Below are 18031 nucleotides of genomic sequence, written 5' to 3'. Positions count from 1 at the left end.
AATAGCAATACTAATAATTATTGCTATTATTACTGTTTATTTTTATTTTTTTTTAAATGGAAATACCAATGTAAAATAATTTTGTGGTGTATTGTGCCACCGCATACCAGCAGCTGGGCCAGTATGCATCATTGTCTTCTGTCTACCCGTATCTGCAATGCAGTACATTAGGAACTTTACTCTGTCTTAGAAATCGCTTCAGTATTTCCCATATATGCTCGCTTGGGTGCACATCAGGTGACAGAGAAGTGTTAGCAGATACAGTGCACTATATGGGACCAGCAGAAAGTATAATCAAACAGGAACTCTTAGTTTAACAACTAGCAAGCAACCCACCCTGGCTTCGCCCAGGATCAATTTTATCTCGCCACAGCCCCTGCATCTCACAACAGCCTCCTGCTTCTTACTCCTGCATCACACAACAGCCTCCTGCTTCTCACAACTGCCCCCTGCATTTCACCACAGCCCCTTGCATCATACCAAAGGTGCCTGCTTCTCATTCCTGCTTCTCACCACAGCCCCCTGCATTACACCAGATGCCTCTGCATCTCATCACAACCCCCTACTTCTCACTGCTGCCCCCTACATTTCACTAGTGTTACCACAACCCCCCCTGCTGCTGCCCTGCAGCTGGCTGGGGCCCAGCAACTGGAATGTGCTGGGAAGGGCAGGAGGATCATGGATGAGAAATTTGTATTGCAGCATATCAGCAGCATGTCCCCAGGGCTGGGGCATCTGTGCATATTTTCGCAGCCTCCATGTTCACCCTTTCTCAGCTGCCGAACATGGCGATGAACAATGTCCTCTGTATTTCCTGAGCTTGTCCGAGAACAGCGCTGACTTTCATGTAAGGTGCCTCCTGTTCGCCGAGGGCATGTAGCTGAGTGGGAACATCACACTGGAGAGGGAGTACCTCACGGTGAAGGAATGATGGCTGGAGTTCTTTTGTCACAGATGACATCCAGTAGGAGATTAGCCTGAATGAATGGACATACCCCTAAACCGGAGACCTTATTATATATACATTGTGTATGCTATGTGTATATTTATATATATATATATATATATATATAGTTACCAAGAAACAAGCGGCACTCCCGGACTTCAAATGGAAGAGATAACTGGTGCTTTATTGCAACGTTTGGGGTTACTTCCCCATCATCAAGAAGCACAGTGACAAAACATACAATTGTGATTTAAATACTCACATATCAGAACCCTCCCTCACAAACTAGGCGCATATCTCCAGTGTCTGTACTCCCGCTTCCATCTTGAATGAGCCGTTGCGCTTGAAGTGACACCTGAAGTCAGAGACACGGCCAATTGTAAACAGTATACACAGACTGCATCACAGGCAGACACTACCGCCTTTCCAAGAAGAAATGTAGCTATGTAGTCTTGACGTTTGTAGTTTGTACACGATTATTCCACATGAGATGGGTATGACTACTATCCAAAAATTCTTGTTGCACCATCCTACGTATGAGTGTCCAGATCTACATTTGATACTGGAATTGATGGAACTTATACTTACTAAGAATTTTTTTTGGAAGGTTGTCTCTTCTTTCTTCAATTGATGGTTTGTGCAATGGGGTCCAATGTAGCCCCATCGTACGTGAATATTTTTATGTTTTCCATAGAAGAGGAAATTTTTTCTCTAATGATGATATAGCGAGATGATGTTGCGTTTTACACTCGATATATCGATGACCTCTTGATGTTTTGGAGAGGTCCTAAAGAGGACTTGATTGAGATCATCAATTTACATGCGAGTACTAGTCCGGTGAAACTGACATGTACTGTATAGTAACTCTCAAATTAACTATTTGGATGTGTCTATATCTATCAATGAAGGGAGAATTACGACTGTTTTTTTTCCAAAGAAACAGACAGGAAAAATTTATTATATAAGACAAGTTGTCACCCACATACGTTGATTCAAGGGCTACCATGTTCGCAGTTATTGTGCATTAGACGCATCACCTTGACCCTAAACTTGCAGAGAGCCAAATGGACCCTATGATAGCCAAGTTAATTGAGAGAGGGTATTCCCCAGTGGATTTAGCACATTCTAAAGAAAAAGTCTTGGGTTTAGTAAGGGATGATTTGTTAAAAAATTACAATGATAAGGAGAAACCGTTTGCACTCCCTTGGGTTAACCATTACTACCAAGCTAGTGCTAAAATCAAAACTGCTTCTAAGAAACTGTGGCTAATAATTCAATCAGACAATGAGTTAAATCTGGCCAATACGAAGCTCATGCCATGTTATACACGTGGCCGTAATCTGAGGGATATGTTGGTGAAAACCGACATTACCCTGTATAATAAAGGGAGAAGTGGTGTAGGTAAAATGGGATCATTGTGTGACCTGTCGGTATTTGATTCTTAGAGATGTTTTTTGCCATTCTCTCTCTGGAAAGAAGTTTACTATTAGGCATAAACTTACCTGTAATACACCATATGTGGTATACCAGATTGTTTGCACATATGGCTATTTTGGGAAGATTGAAAGACCTTTCATAGAAAGGTTGGCGGCTCACCACTCATCTATTTGGACTGCTCTTAGCAAGGGAAATAGTGACCAACCAGTCGCTAGAAATTTTGCTAGTGTACCACACACACTTGCATCATTGCGCTATCATATGATAGACCACATTCCAATGTGGGGTGGTAACGTGGTTTGAAATTGATACAATGTGAGGCCAGGTGGATAAATGGATTGGGGAGTCTTGCTCCCAAGAGGCTCAATGAGCACCATGGCCTTCAATGTTTAATGTAATAATCAGTAGGGATATTGGTTAAGTTTCACATTGAGCTTAATATAAAATATTAAATCTCATATACTAGGTATGTGTCATACATGACTTAAAAACTGTTCCATAGTTGAGTAGCGATAGTCAGTTATGATGATCTCATATAGTATTATCATATTAGTATTAATAATAATAAATATTCAATGTTTAATAAGTTGACTACTATTCTGTGAGATAGAGTTTGCATTGTGATGATGAGTATTGTACCTGTTCCTAGGGGCTGTCACGTTGGTGGTGTAATTTTGTCATGGTGATCGGGTTTGTCTGCCATCATCTCTGGCCACATCTTGATGACCAGGGGATGACGCCAGTGGCATGTGCCGGCGGCAAAGGTGAGCAGTCCCGCCCTGCTACAGCACGCGCCTTCACTGGGTGATAAAAGGTAAGCGACGGTTATGTCTTGTTTATGTCCTAATGAAAATGTGATTAAAGACATTGAAACATTGACTCACAGACACGCTGTTCAGTATTAAATTTCATGCTTGCAGTGCCACACCTGCGACTTGTATGTATATATATATATATATATATATATATACAAAGTATATATAGACTGAGTGCCAGATTTCTTGTTTTTATATATATATATATATATATATATATATATATATATAAGCAAATAGACAAGGAGCGCACCATTGTGAAGTATGTAAAAAATAACAGTTTTATTACAAATAGTTCAGAACACTCACAATTTACATAACAGCATCAAGTGTGTCACACCCACTGACGAAGTCCATTTGTGTGACGAAACATGTTTGTGGTTGCCTGGAGCTAACATCGTTTGGTGTCTCAGCTGGCGCTAAGGAGGAGGTCCGGTCCTCGAGTCCTGCTGCGACATGCCCTGAGGGTGCACACTTTTATGTGGCGGTGTCTGCCGGTGCCTTGCTTGATGCTGTTATTATTCTGCTACATTGTGAGTGTTCTATACTATTTGTAATAAAACTGTTATTTTTTACATACTTCACTATGATGCGCTCCTTGTCTATTTGCTTCTAGAAATGATTGCCCTTGGGGGGGGCCAAAGAAGTGAGCCACACCTGTTAATGTGGAAATTTCTAAGAAACCAGATCAAATGAGACTGGGACTGAGTTTACATCTTACAGATTCTGGGTTTTTTTTGCTCAAATATATATATATATATATGTATATATATATATATGTATAGGCTGAGTGCCAGATTTCTTGGTTTTTGTATGCATGGGCATGTAATAGGAATGTCGCAGGCATGACGCTGGTTGTGTACAGAGATGCTCATATAGGAGACCATACCTGGATTGGGAAACAGCATCTGCCAAAGGGCTGGTGCAAGCTTTTATGGTGCAACAGGTAGTATTCTATCGTTGGTGACAGACCTTGCACATTCTGATGCTTGGATGTACACCAGGGAATGGCTTCTACTTTAAAATCCACTTTTGCACAAGCCACCACCTCCGCCGGCACCCCTACAAGACACACGGGGGTAGCCACCACACCTCCGGCACCACACACAGCCTCTACACCCCCGGTTCCACAGAGAGCCACTGCACCCCTGGCCACAAGCCCCATGAACTCCGGCTGGGCAAAAAACAGCAGCAGGGTAGGATCACACATCTCCAATAGCTCCCTACCCTCCAACATGACCCCTTCCACCCGGTACTAATTGCTCTACTGCTGGACTTCCTACTTAATTAATGATTGCAGACACCTGTGTTGAACTGGTTAATAGACGAGACAGGTGTTTCAGCACAGGTGTCTGCAATCATCAATTAAGAAGGAAATCCAGGAGCAGAGCAATTTGTACCGAATGGATGGGGTCATGTTGGAGGGTCTGTAGCTCCTCTCTGCCGTATGAAAGTAGTTCACTCATTACAACACTGCAGGGCCAGCCCTGGGCAAAGGTGACCTAGGCACTTGGCTAGAACTACCTAGCTCCAAAGGTGGCACCCTGGGGCTGTCTAGGCATCCAGGCTCACCATCTAGGAGCAGCCAAACAATTTCCATCACCAGCAGTTGTAGTCATGTCTCAGCAGCAGCATAGGGAGCTCGCAACCTCTGGGTTGAGACCAACGGGAAGCCCAAGCCAGTGGCTGCAATGTTCCTGACACACATGCTGGGTGCAGCTATCGTTTCCCTGCCAGGGACTAGAAACTCCGCCATAGAGGTGGGAGGATGTAAAGATGGGACTGCATAGTGGGGTCCTATATGTATGACACCTTTCCACATGTACCCAGGAAGGAGCTGTACATGTGAGTGGGCTCTCCTTGCACACCCTAATTAGGGGGCCTTAGCATAGTGCCTCTAACCTGGGCATTAGTGTGCATCATTAAGGGTCATAAATTAAGTCTAAGGATACAACAATTTCGGGGCAATGCCCATAAATTATTGTGCTCCTATGCACACTTATGGTAGCCCCTAAATTGCATATCTTAATATGCACCCCTATGAGGCTATGGTGTTGCAATGGTACATTTGGAGCATCAACTGCAATTCGATCCTCTTTGGTTGGGTTCGGTAATTCGACAGTGACTTTGTAGATATGGGAAAGCTGGCAGTGGGATCCCGACATGGTACAAATCCAACTTATAGAATTTAATGTGGGCATTATAAATTTAAACATGCTCCTAAATTTTCATGTTTAAAGTTACAATGTCTGTATGTTTAAAATGCTGTAAGTAACTAGCATTTTAATAATTTTGGGATCCCGACGCTGTCTTTCTTGTTTCTATAGAGTCATAGTGTAGGCATCCGCACCACACTAATGGAGTAGGAGAACACCACGGTCCATCTGTCCATTGGAGCTTGTGATAAGCCTTGACTGGGGGAGCTCAAAGACTCCTCTGACATGACCCCCTGGTGCCCCGCACTGTGCAGTTACCTGCTTTTCCGCAGACTTCTGTCTGGAAGAAGCAATGCTGAGCAGCAAGCTCTGCTGCATCTTATTGAGGACAGAGGCCTTAAGTCACTCCAAGGCAAGTTTGAGTATCTGTTCTCATAAAGAAAAAAAGCTATTCTATGCTAATTTGTTACTGTATCTATTAGCAGAGATGCCAAAAGGGGGCGGGTACTATTTACTGGGCTTGTGTAATAGGCTAGGGGCCAGCTGTCCCCCTCCACAGTGGCAGTGCACACAGTATTATACATTGATTTCTTTCGGAGGGGGTATGGCCCCACCTCACCGGATTTGTTCACGCCCCATCAGTATCACCAGGGCTTGGCGGATGTCTTAAAGGCCCTGTCTAACTGTGCTACAGAGATTCTATTAAACTCTTCTTTTGTCAACATTAAGGGTTAAAAATAATGCTGTTTATAAGGATTTTCAATGGTAGTTCAAAGAATGTACGCAACTGCATGAGTAAATAAAATCCATAAGAGCTGAGACCATAGACAAGTGGAATTAATTCTGGACACTTTTAGGAAATTTTGAAAATTTAGCATTTAGTTATTATTTTTACATTTTAATCACTTTATTTATAATTTATATTCCAATTGAAGTATATGTGAGTATAATCATTACTATTTATTTTTAAGTTGTCATTTGTCAAATTTCATTAAAACCACAGTTTTGCAGGTATGTTTTTCTTATGGAAAAAATATGCAATTTCAGCAATACACAAAATTAATATTTAATTGGATATTCTCTGTTTTTAAGAACAGCTTCGATTCATCGAGGTATCAAGTGAACCAGACATCGCAGATCTTCAGGTTAAATCACATGGTAGCAGGCCTGGATTATGGCTTCGACCAGCTCTCTCTTGTTACTTGGATTTTTTCGTGATACCATCACTTTAAGCCTTGACCAAAGATTTTCTATCGGATTTAAATCCGGACTATTTTTTGGCCAAGGCAAGACAGTGATTTGGTGATCACCAAACCACTTCATGGAACTGTTGGCAGTGTGGCATGGCGCTCCATCCTGCTGAAAGATACACTTCTGTGGGTCAATTTCGAACAAATCCTCAATTGTGGGCAACAGTTTCGCCTCCAGGACTGCTTCTTGATACTTTTTGGCATTGATATTGCCATCAACGACAGCCAAACGACCCACACAATGGCTGGCCATGCTGTCCCAAACCATCACACTCACTGGGTCCTTCATAGTTGTCACACATCTGCTGATCCTCTCACCTCTGGTAACTTCACTCTCCCTCCGGTAAGCGCAGCGCTTCCCTCACTGCTCGCTTACTGTACCTCAGGCAACTACTCCAAGCGGTCAAGTGTGGGCTCCTTCCCGCCAGCCGCACACGCCGCTTCTCCTCACTGAACACCTATATCTCCATGTGGGGAAGGTTTCCCCTATGCTGCAGCTGCAGTGTCCTGTCCCAGGCCACGTGTCCATCAGCTCCCAGTGTCCGGAGTGAGCAGCTGGCTCCATTTGCTCTCCATGAGGGGGTGGCCTGCTCCAATATTCCCCAGCAAGGGGTTAACATGTATAAATAAACTGGCAATATTTACATACAAATAACTGTATATATTTTAACTTGCATTTCTTCAACCATCCAATGCAGTGTGCTTTTATATATATACTTATGACTTGGACTGTAACACTTTAGGGGGATCACATATGGCCAATATGCACGCTCCTGAGGCCACATTCGGTATTGTCCGGTCGGCTGTGCTCCACGTCCAACCGGACAATATCGCATGTTGCCCCATTGCAGGTAATGAATGATGGAACGAGGGATCGTTCCGTTGTTCATCATCTTGTTCTAATGTGTACCCGAGGTATGATCTTTGGGCACACATATAGTACTGGTACACATCGCTCAGTGTCTACCCGGCTTAATGAGCTAATTGGTTAGTACTTTATCTTTCTCCATTTTATCTCCCTACAAGCCTTGATAGTCTCCCCCTTAGTCACTTCAGTGCAGTAGTGCACGTAGAGGGGGTTTCTGAGTACCCAGAAACTCCCCTTGACAGACTGTAGTGCAGGAATCATGTTCTTAAGCCCCGCCCCCCCCTCGAGGCAAATTGCCAATATGGAGGAGGCAGAGCCAATATTACGCAATATTAGTATAATTGAGTCATTTGGCCCTGTCCCCCCTACCGATTGACACGCAAATCGTGGCATTTTGCCGTGAGGGGGAGAGGCCTAATTACATGGTGCCAGCCTGCTACTGTAGGTCCTGTACCAATCAGATCTGCTGCAAGGTAAGTTTGTTTATAATGTATATGTGACATACGTGTGTATATATGTGTGTGTATATATGTGTGTGTGTAAGGTATGTATGAAATATATATGTGTATATATCTATATGCGTGTGCACTGTGTATGTATATATGTAGGTATGTGTATACACACTGAATATATATATATATATATTATATATATATATATATATGGAAACCCCCATAAAAATTTTGCGTTTGCCCCTGCAGTGGTCACGTGACCTCCCATTACAATCCTTACCAGAGCTGCACAACCTATAGCACCTTCACATGAGCTAAAGAGCTTTCAGATAGAAGGAGAGACAGCGGCACTAGTGACCTCCAAAGATAGTAAGAGACAGCAGGATTTTGGTTCCAGCGGCGCCTGACATTAAATATATGTGTACAGTATAGATAAAAATAGTTTGATAGATAAATGGATGGATACATAAACAAATAGACTAAAAAACTTTACAAACATCACCTCAGAAACCAATATATATATAACAATGAGAATAATAAACTTTAGAAGTTTACAATTATTCATTTCACACCATTACCACTATTTTAAGTCTTCACAGGACTGACCCGCTTTCTTTGCTGGCCTAAATCATACAGCCATATATCCTGAATGGAAAATGTTCCTTTAGTGTAATTTTTGGCACATTAATAGTGTACGAACTATGCTAAACTTTCAACATTGTAATCCACTTTTCTAAACTAACTGCAGCAATCACACATTTATCATTTATACAAATTTGAGGAAAAGGAAAAATTCTCTCCAGTCATATGTAGTCCAGGTCTACCTCAGATGTACTTACTGTGCCCTGCCTACCCTCAGCTCTCCCCTTCTCTCTACCTCCTCTCCAGTCATATGGAGTGACAGAGTAAGATGCAACAAAATGTACAAATGGACATATACATTAATTTGGTGTGCATGTATTAGGGTATGCTAATAATACAGAAATACACCCATCTCTATATTAATGTATTTAAAATACTGTATTATTGTTTAAGTAACATTGTGTAACAAAACAGTGTAGCATAGTAATATAGTCATTTGTGACATAAGTTCTAACTTCAGTGATTAATCAGTTAGTGTTTGTCTAATTTAATATTTCTTATTTACATTGTTTACTTGTGAAATGTCATACATCAGTGATGTTTTCATGTTTGATAATCTTTATTTGATCTGCTACATGCTTTTGAAGTTGATGTCTTGACGATCGCACAGAATGGCATCAATAAGAATAAAATATCAAGTACAGTCTATAGATGTCATCTGAATTTAAGATGAATGAAGATGGATTTCTTTATCTTAGTCAGATTGTCTTACAGGAAAAATGTCTTTTTTTTTTTTTTTACAAACTTCATCCAAATTAACAGGAACATTACTAGTAGTTGAAAGGGGAAACTAAATGAAAGTGGGAATAGAAAATCCTCAAGACAATGTATTATGTCCTTCAATACAGTGACAAACTTTCACTATTGTAGTAGAAATGCAGGGGCCCATGTAGAGTTGGATGTACGACTAATTGATAAGTGCAAAATGTGTCATTCCAAGCTGCCAGTGCAGAGTAAAAGTACATATATCTGAGTCAGTATGCAAACATTGGTATACAGCAGTGGCGGATTTTACCTAGGGGTAAAAGGCAGCACACCCCCCCACTAAAATCAGCCACTTCAGTAAACCAGTGCAGTCCGTGACTGCACTGGCTTCAATGTGGCAAGAGGTCGCTTCCCAGCTGAAGACAGGCAGACCCAGGGAGAGGTGTCTCCTCCTCCTGGGACTGCCAATCCAGGCTGCGATCAGCAGAGAGCGGCTTCCAGTGGAAGCCGCTGCTCTGCCTTTCGGGCAGCCCTACATCGCTTCTTGGGGCTGCAACTAATGTAGCCTCGAGAAGCTGATGACATGCGAGGCGCCACCACCACTTATGTGCATGCGCTGGTCCCGGTGCCTTCCAGATTCATTGAGCAGACCCAGGACCCAGGCCAGCAGCAGCGGTAGTCTCCCTCAGCAGGGTTGTCTTAGCAGCAGTGTGGGCCTTGGGCAGAGCAATGCACTGGGGCCCCTACCCACCCATTCACAGGAAAAAAAAGTGTAAATGATCAATGAAATGAAACCCTTCTGCATGCCCATCAGACCTCCCACACATGCAGAGAGACTCTGTCTGACTTTTCTAAAGCCGGCAGATGAAGTGAAACTGGGACTGAGGTGAGTACTCGTCACCGGGGGGGATGAGGTGGGGGAGGTTAGACCAGAATACAGTGCACCGGTAGCCAGCTTATAAAAATATCACAAATTTACCAACTGGCCGTGCTGCAGGGGGATGGGTTGACGGGCCCCTGCAAGCTTTGGGCCCTTGGGCAACTGCCCAACAAGCCCAATGGAAGAGATGGCCCTGTCCCTCAGGTAAGAGTGCAGAAGCTGCTGCTGGTATACATTATCTGTCTGTGCGTCTGTCCATTTTTAGGGCCTGATTCTGTTGGGAGTAAAGCAAAAAAGAGCAAGTACCTGCACCTGGACAAACCATGTTGTAATCCACGGGGTGCAAATACACTTATTATTTTGAACGCAGGGTAAATACTGGCTGCTTTGCATGCAGCCATAAATGCCGGACAGCTTTATTTTACACTGCAATTTAGATTTGAATTTGGACATGCCCCTTTTACACCTAATTCTCTCTGCACATTTTAAACCTGTCCCACTTGCAGTGCTACATGTTCCCCCATACAAAAATGAACATATATCAGTTGTGGTGTGTGGCATGGTGTGGGTCACACGTATTGGACCTCTGACCTTTGCCTTTTTATTACCCAGATTGCATACTTTTCTGCATTTTGCAACTTAATTCAATAATAGTGTACTAAGTACTTGGGATTAGTATTTTACTGACCCCTTTACATCATATACTACATCACTGACCCCTTTATACCCTACACTCCATTACTGACCACTCTATACCTGCCCTGCATTACTGACCCCTCTATAGCCTACACTACATTACATTACTGACCCCACTATAAGCTACAATACACTGTAAAACATCCCTATACTACCAGTGCGCACTACATCAAAAAGAGACAAACACTAAAAAAAAAAAAAGACAACTTGGTAAAGAGGGCAACATACTCTAACAGACAGTATGAAGCAAGGGGTTAGAAGCAACTGCATGGACCAGAGGGAGGCAGTACAGAGCAGAGGAGCGGCAGTATATAGCGGGGGAAGGCAGAATACACCAGGGGGCAGAATGGATCAGAGGAGAGGCAATGTGTAGTGGACAAGGGTGGCAAAATAGAGCAGAGGAGAGGCAGTATGTAGCAGGGGGAGGCAGCATAGACCATGAGGCCAGATGGAGTAGAGGAGAGGCAGCAGCTGCATTGACCAGGGGGCGGGAACAGGTACATAACTAGAACTTTGTGGGCCCACAACAACATTTTGAAAGAGGCACCTGTTCAATTGCTTCTAGAGAGACACTGCACTTTGTAGGGGTTGTTCATTTTATGCCCCACAGTAATGCCCAAAGGTCACATTATGCACCATTGCAGTGCCTTCAGTTCACATTATTCCACACTGTAGTGTCCCAGTTCAAACTTTTGCAAAAAATACACATAGTGGGTGTCTAGCACCACGAAGTTCCCATAGATTCCCCTTAAACCTTCTATCGGATGAGGTGCGTCATGTGTGCAAACCACTTATCATACTAACATAAAATAAATACACTGAGACGTGGATTTGGCAGATAACTTGATGGCGATTTATTGGAGCAATAATAATTTATTATTTATTTATTATTTATTTAAGGTTGTATGGTGGCAAAGAAAAAACGGCCAGAAATCAGCCAAATCTGCTATGCCCACAAACAAACAACAAAAGGCATAGCAGGCGTAGATCGCCCAGAGTGCATACACATAACCATGTAAATCATAACATCAACAAAAGGTAACGCTCACCCCCATCTTGACTTCCCACCATTTAAGTGGTGATACTGCCCCATGTTAGGTTGGTACAGCCAACTACCAGTCAACGAAGGGAGCGCCCTTAAATCATAATTGCACCCGGACTGGTGACCTGCCGTTCTTTCCCGCCGCACCGCCACCATACCGAGGACTACCCCAATAACGCCAACTCCCCAAAAAGATCCCCAATAAACAATGACAAACCCTCCACTGTTAAATGGACTCTTTCAGCCCTATATAAATCACTAAAACAAAATTTAATATTCCTATGGTAAATGACATGGCCATCATTGGCCATCACAAATTTGGCTACAGCAAAGTTAAGCTTCTTCCTAGCAGGAAAACTCCTAACCCTACGCCAGACCTGTCGAGGTACAATGCAAGACCACATTAATTTACACGAGGGCCAGGCCGATATCACCCTCGCCAAATCGTTGACAGTATCAACTCGTAATTCTAAAGTGGGCCTCCGTCCTAAGTCGTTGCCTCCTAAATGAGCCACCAAAATACGTGGCCTGCCAAAAAGCCTTGCATACTCTAACAGTCTAGGACAAAAGGAATGCCATCTCATACCTCTGAAACCTATCCAACGGACCCTAGCTGAATGTTAAAAAATTGGAGCTGGATCTGAACTCATAAACCTAGCAGCCCAGAAAATATATGAATGGCCTATAACCCAAATGTCCTGCGTGTCAAAGAGCAATCCTAAAGGTGGAGGAAAGCAGTAAAGAAAAAATTAGTTATTGTCTTAAAACAATAAAATTTTATGGTGTATAAGTGGGTTCTGATAGAACATAAGTGAGTATCTGCCAAAAAGAAAAATTTTCTATTGGTCGCCAGCTTTACTATTTAAAGTGGCTAAGACAAACAAAGGACACAAAGGGGAAGAATGGGTGGGGGGGAAATTGGGAAAAAACAGGTGAACTCGGCAAGAGGTAAAATAAAAACTTGCTGAGGGATGGACTATGACCTAATTAAATGATTGAGAATAGCCGAATTGAATCCATCAGTTCAGTTAAAAATTGTTAAATCCCTCAAGACTTCCATTGCCAGCAATGGCGAGTAGCTAATCCCGAGTAGGACGGACAGGGGTAACAGACAATACAAGACAGGACAGTACATGAGACAAGACAAAAAACCAGGCAAGCATAAAATATAAACGTCACAAGAACACACTATGATATGACTTTAAACAAAGGACCTTAACGCCTAGGTCAAATGTAACTTTTATAACTATCAGATTTCCAACATCCCAGGGCCTTAATTTCCGATGCCGAGAAACCCGCAGCTGCAACCGAAGTTGCGGCTCCGATCCGAAACGAGTGTGTACCAAAATCCTGAGACGGGAGGCCTAAAACTGATACACACCTCTTCAAAAACCGACCAAACTGGTATTTGGTAAGTGGAGTCCTGTCCAAATGCATGAGCCATGAACCAGGGACATCCGGCCGTAATAATGCGTAGTGCGTAGCTAGTGCCACAGGGCAGATCTGTTTGTCCTTAGACGGACTCAACGAGATCCACCTACCCTCACCAGCCTGGTCGGTCTTTGACCGCCGTATCCTACACAGCACAGACCTTTCACTGACTGAGATATCCGAGAGGAGCATGGTGGCATCAACCCATTTGGAAGACTCCACCAGCTCCGATACCCGCAAGGCGCCGCGAAAAGCCATCGAAAACGCCAATTGGATCAGGACCACCTCGTACTCGTTAAGAGCAACTCCTTGAACTGCCCCCAATACTGCCGAAAGCAAATGAGCGTCCATAGGTTTCCTACGGTTAGCTACTCACCGGGAGACCTGTGCCCAACCCTTTTTAAGCCTTCATGATCAGAAAGCTTTTTGTAAAGTCAGGCTGTCCCTTCAACTTACAATAAAATGCAATGCCTGCCAAAGAGCATGTAACAGAAGCCCTGGATCTGCCAGCCAAACGGAGACTCCAAATAAAAGAAAGCATCGAACGATGCTGACTCTTACCTGCCTGCCTGCTGCTATGGGAATAATCTTCCCATTCATTCCATGCCTGACAGTATGCTCGCAATGTGGAGGGGGCTAGAGACTGTTCTGCTAAGCCCTCCATGACGGCTCGATCACCTGCCAAACATAAGATGGGCAAAGCACCGCCTCAGCGTCAGCACCAGGGGCCAAAGATCGGAATTTAGCCCACTGAAAACGTGATAACGCATCGGCTCTCTCATTCTCCACCCCAGGAATGTGTCTTGCCTTAAACATGATGTTGCATTGCAAACATGTGAGCACCAGCTGTGCTAGCAAGTGCAAAACCAGCAGGGAAGCCATGCATTGCCTATTGATCACATGGACCACGCCCATGTTGTCGCACCTGATAATGGTGCTGCGTTTGCGTAACCATTCCCCCCAGATTTCAAAAGAAACCATTATGGGGAAGAGTTAGAGAAGGAGCAAGTCCTTAGTCAAACCCTTCGCCACCCTTTTCCTCCGGCCAACGGCCAACATATCAGGAGCCATCAAGGTAACAGCCGAATCCCGTGGCTCCTGCTGCGTCGGTGAACAGCTGCAGCCGCAAATTGTCAGCGGCTGGAGACATCCACAACCGAACGCCATTAAAATCCTCAAGAAAAGAAACCCAGACAGAGAGGTCCCGCTTAATCTCGGAGGATAAACGTAGCAAATGTCTCGGCTTAGTGACCCCAGCCGTGGCCCTTTCCAGCTTACACGAAAAAACTCTGCCCATTGGTATGACCTTACAGGCAAAGTTTAACATGCCCAGGAGGGATTGCGCCTGCTGCAGGGTAATTCTACTGGAACCCGCGCGCTCCGCTATGGCATTGCGCAACTTGTCGACCTTATCGAGAGGAAGGCGGCAAGCGCCTGCTGAGGTGTCGATCTCAATACCTAGAAATGACAAGCAAGAGGAAGGGCCCTCAGGGCCGACACACAGAAAGTCATCGAGATAGTGGGCTATCCCATGACCACCTCAAAAAAACTCCACGCACCAGTGTAGGAAAGTGCTAAATCGCTCAAAAAATGCATAGGACACAGAACATCCCATAGGCAAGCACTTGTCTATGTAATATCCGTTGTCCAAGCGAAAACCCATAAATCGGAATGACTCTGGGTGTAAAGGAAGTAGGAGAAAAGCTGACTAAACATCTATCTTAGCCATCAGTCCGGACCATAACACCTAACCACTTCCAAAGCATCGTCAAACGACTGGTACACCACCGAGGAAACCTCAACTGGTATAGCATCATTTACTGACGAGCCTGGCGGATAAGACAGATGCTGAATGAGCCTGTATTTTCCTGGAATCTTCTTGGGAACCATGCCCACCGAGGAAATCACAAGATCACTAATGGGGGTTTCTGCAAAAGGACCCGCCATGCGCCCTAAGCTAACTTCACCATCAACTTTCTCTCTAAGAATGTGAGAAAACTCAAACACAGACTTCAAATTCCTAGGCGAGCCTGTGTCAACATCCCTGCAAATAGGTAAACGAAAACCAAAACTGAAACCGTTTAACAAAATTCTGCGTCCTGCAGGACCGGGTACCAATTCAACCATTTTGCTATCGCTGTGACACGGACAGGGGATGGAGCTTTACTTAGCACTAGCGCCTTTCGCTGGCTGAGCAGGCTGCTGCTGGGAACTCACTTTGAAACACTTGGCAGCTGGGAGGTTGCCACCGCATCGCAAGCAGAGGTGACGAAAATTTAATTTTCGTCCCTGCGTACAGGTGGCATTATTAAACTCAAAGCATTTCCCCAGACGCCTGCTGTTGGCCCTGACGAACTGAACTAGATGTTTTGCTCGCATTGTACCCCTCATACGAAGGATGCAAAGGCTGCGTGACCTCCAGCCACACCTCCACGTCCTTCCACCCTAGATCCACCACCTGTCTGCCATCCTGCTTGCGACAAAATTCTTCGTCGTAAGTGTGCCAAGCCATGCCCCTGGCGGATAACTGCATGCTGTGAATTAAATGCAGATATCTAATGACATTCAGGTGCTCATCTGGACGCGTCTCCAAATAACAAGCTGAGAAAATGCAAAAACCGGCCAACCAATTATTGTAAGATTTGAAAGCCTCCAAATCTATACCGCCTTTTGCCATAGCCACCTTAAATGTTATTGATACCGTTTGAACAGTATCGATATTAGAGAGATTTGATTGCACAGACCAGATTGCCCATACCTCCCATTTCAATATAAAATAACTTTGTCACACAGAAACAGTTTGCGGTTCCAACACACACAAAGGTACTATATTGTAAAAAGGGTATAATCAGCCTTAATCTATACAATGCAGCTATATACAGGATAAAGACAAAGATACAATTACCAATATTTTGCCATGCGGTCTGGATCCTAGACTAACAGCTGTCCATCAGGATTGCTGAGTGTTTCTTTAGGGTCAGGCAGAGAAAAAGGAAGGAAAGAAAGGGGTTGGGATCCAGACTGCATAGGAATTTATAGGTGTACACTTTCCTTTGAACATAACCTGGATACTCAGAGGGGTTCCCTATTGGCCCTTTATTACTGAGTCACAATGGTTGTTGCTATTCATTGGTTAGTAGATGGTTGACGTCACTGGAGGTTGAACTGTGTTAGAAAATCCCTTTGTCCTAACATTTGGCATGCAACTCTACAGGGGATGTGTACAGTGATTTTTACAGTATAGAGTATAATTCTTGGCAGGTCTTCATAACTCGATAGTGATCCCTTCCATATTCATTCTGTTGGTTTCATATTCCTGTTGAGACAGAGGGAAATCGGTAGATACTACTCATGACCCATTTATCTTATTCCTAATCCCAGATATCATATAACTGCTATTTAACATGTAACATTCACTGTATACCTTTAAAACACATAGCATTGTGCGTATCTCAGTCAGTTTAGGGTTAAATGGGATATAAGTTTATTGTAAGGAAAGGCTGCTGTCCGTCGGGGTAAGGCTTCCGACAATAATACTTAAAAGCTGGCTATGCGATTGAAACGCAAAACAGTATTTAAACAGTATTGCTGTACTAACTTTGGCCCTCATTCAGAGCCGCTCGTTAGCGGCAGTACGCTCGTTCCGAGCGATGTTTGCACATCTGCGCATGCGTACGGTTTTTAGTACGCATGCGCGAACCAGTCAGTGCGGCCAAAAATCGTTTGTACGCTATATAGCGAGTGCCTGCTATTTTGAGTGACAGAATGAGGCATATGTGGGTGGTAACAGGGGAAGGTGCTTGAAAATGGGGAGTGGAGATCCGAACGCAGGCGTGCTTAAAGGTCAAAACGGGCGTATTATGGGTGTGCATAATTAATACAGCAGCGTCATTGACCACGTCACTGGGTTATTTTATAGCCAGAACTGCTCGCAAATTTGTGGTAGCAAACACCAACCACAAGAATAGTGAGCAGTTCATACGCTGGTCGATGTACTCGATTAATCTAATAAATAGCGGACATGACGTATGGTGCGAGTGGCCAGGGGGCGTTTTTAACAAATAAACGAGCGTATGTTTTGCTCGCTCGTTCAGACTTAGAGGTGTGAACAGACTGCAATTTGCGAACGGATCATTTGAATAGCCACCCCTTGTTTTTGAACGAACGACCGCAAATAGCGAACGGCTCTGAATGAGGGCCTTTGTTATGTGTTTATGTAATGTAAAATGGTGCTTAACCATTGTGAGCACAGAAGCATGGCTCGCCATTCACAATATGGCGAGTTGCGGGGGCATGGGATGCGTGTGCATGTATAGCGAGCATGTGCAATTGCGCGTGCGCAAGTGCGTGCGCGAATGCGGCGGGAGCGTGTGTTCGCATAAAATGGCCGTGGACAATCAAATCGTCCAATGGATGTCGTGTTGTGATTCGTGCGCAATTAAGCGATCAAAACCAATTTATATGGTTTCGACAGTCCACCCTTTGATAGCAATTATACGCTATCACCATACGCAAGCAACAATTAATAGTTGGTTATCTGATTAGCCATACTATAAGACATTAGTTAATGTTATTGTTATGGGATGGCATGAGTTGTTAATTTACCCATCAATGAAGCGCTCTTGGGGGAAGGGACATAAAACTAGCCTTATGTGCACACCACAGGCCAGACTGAAGAGGTCGTGACCATATGTTAGATGTGGGAATGCAC

The sequence above is a fragment of the Taudactylus pleione genome, unplaced genomic scaffold (genome assembly GCF_031769625.1).
Source record: "Taudactylus pleione unplaced genomic scaffold, aTauple2 ptg000436l, whole genome shotgun sequence".
Taxonomy (NCBI): Eukaryota; Metazoa; Chordata; class Amphibia; order Anura; family Myobatrachidae; genus Taudactylus; species Taudactylus pleione.
The sequence above is the reverse complement of the archived record's forward strand: the minus strand, read 5'-3'. Positions refer to the sequence as shown.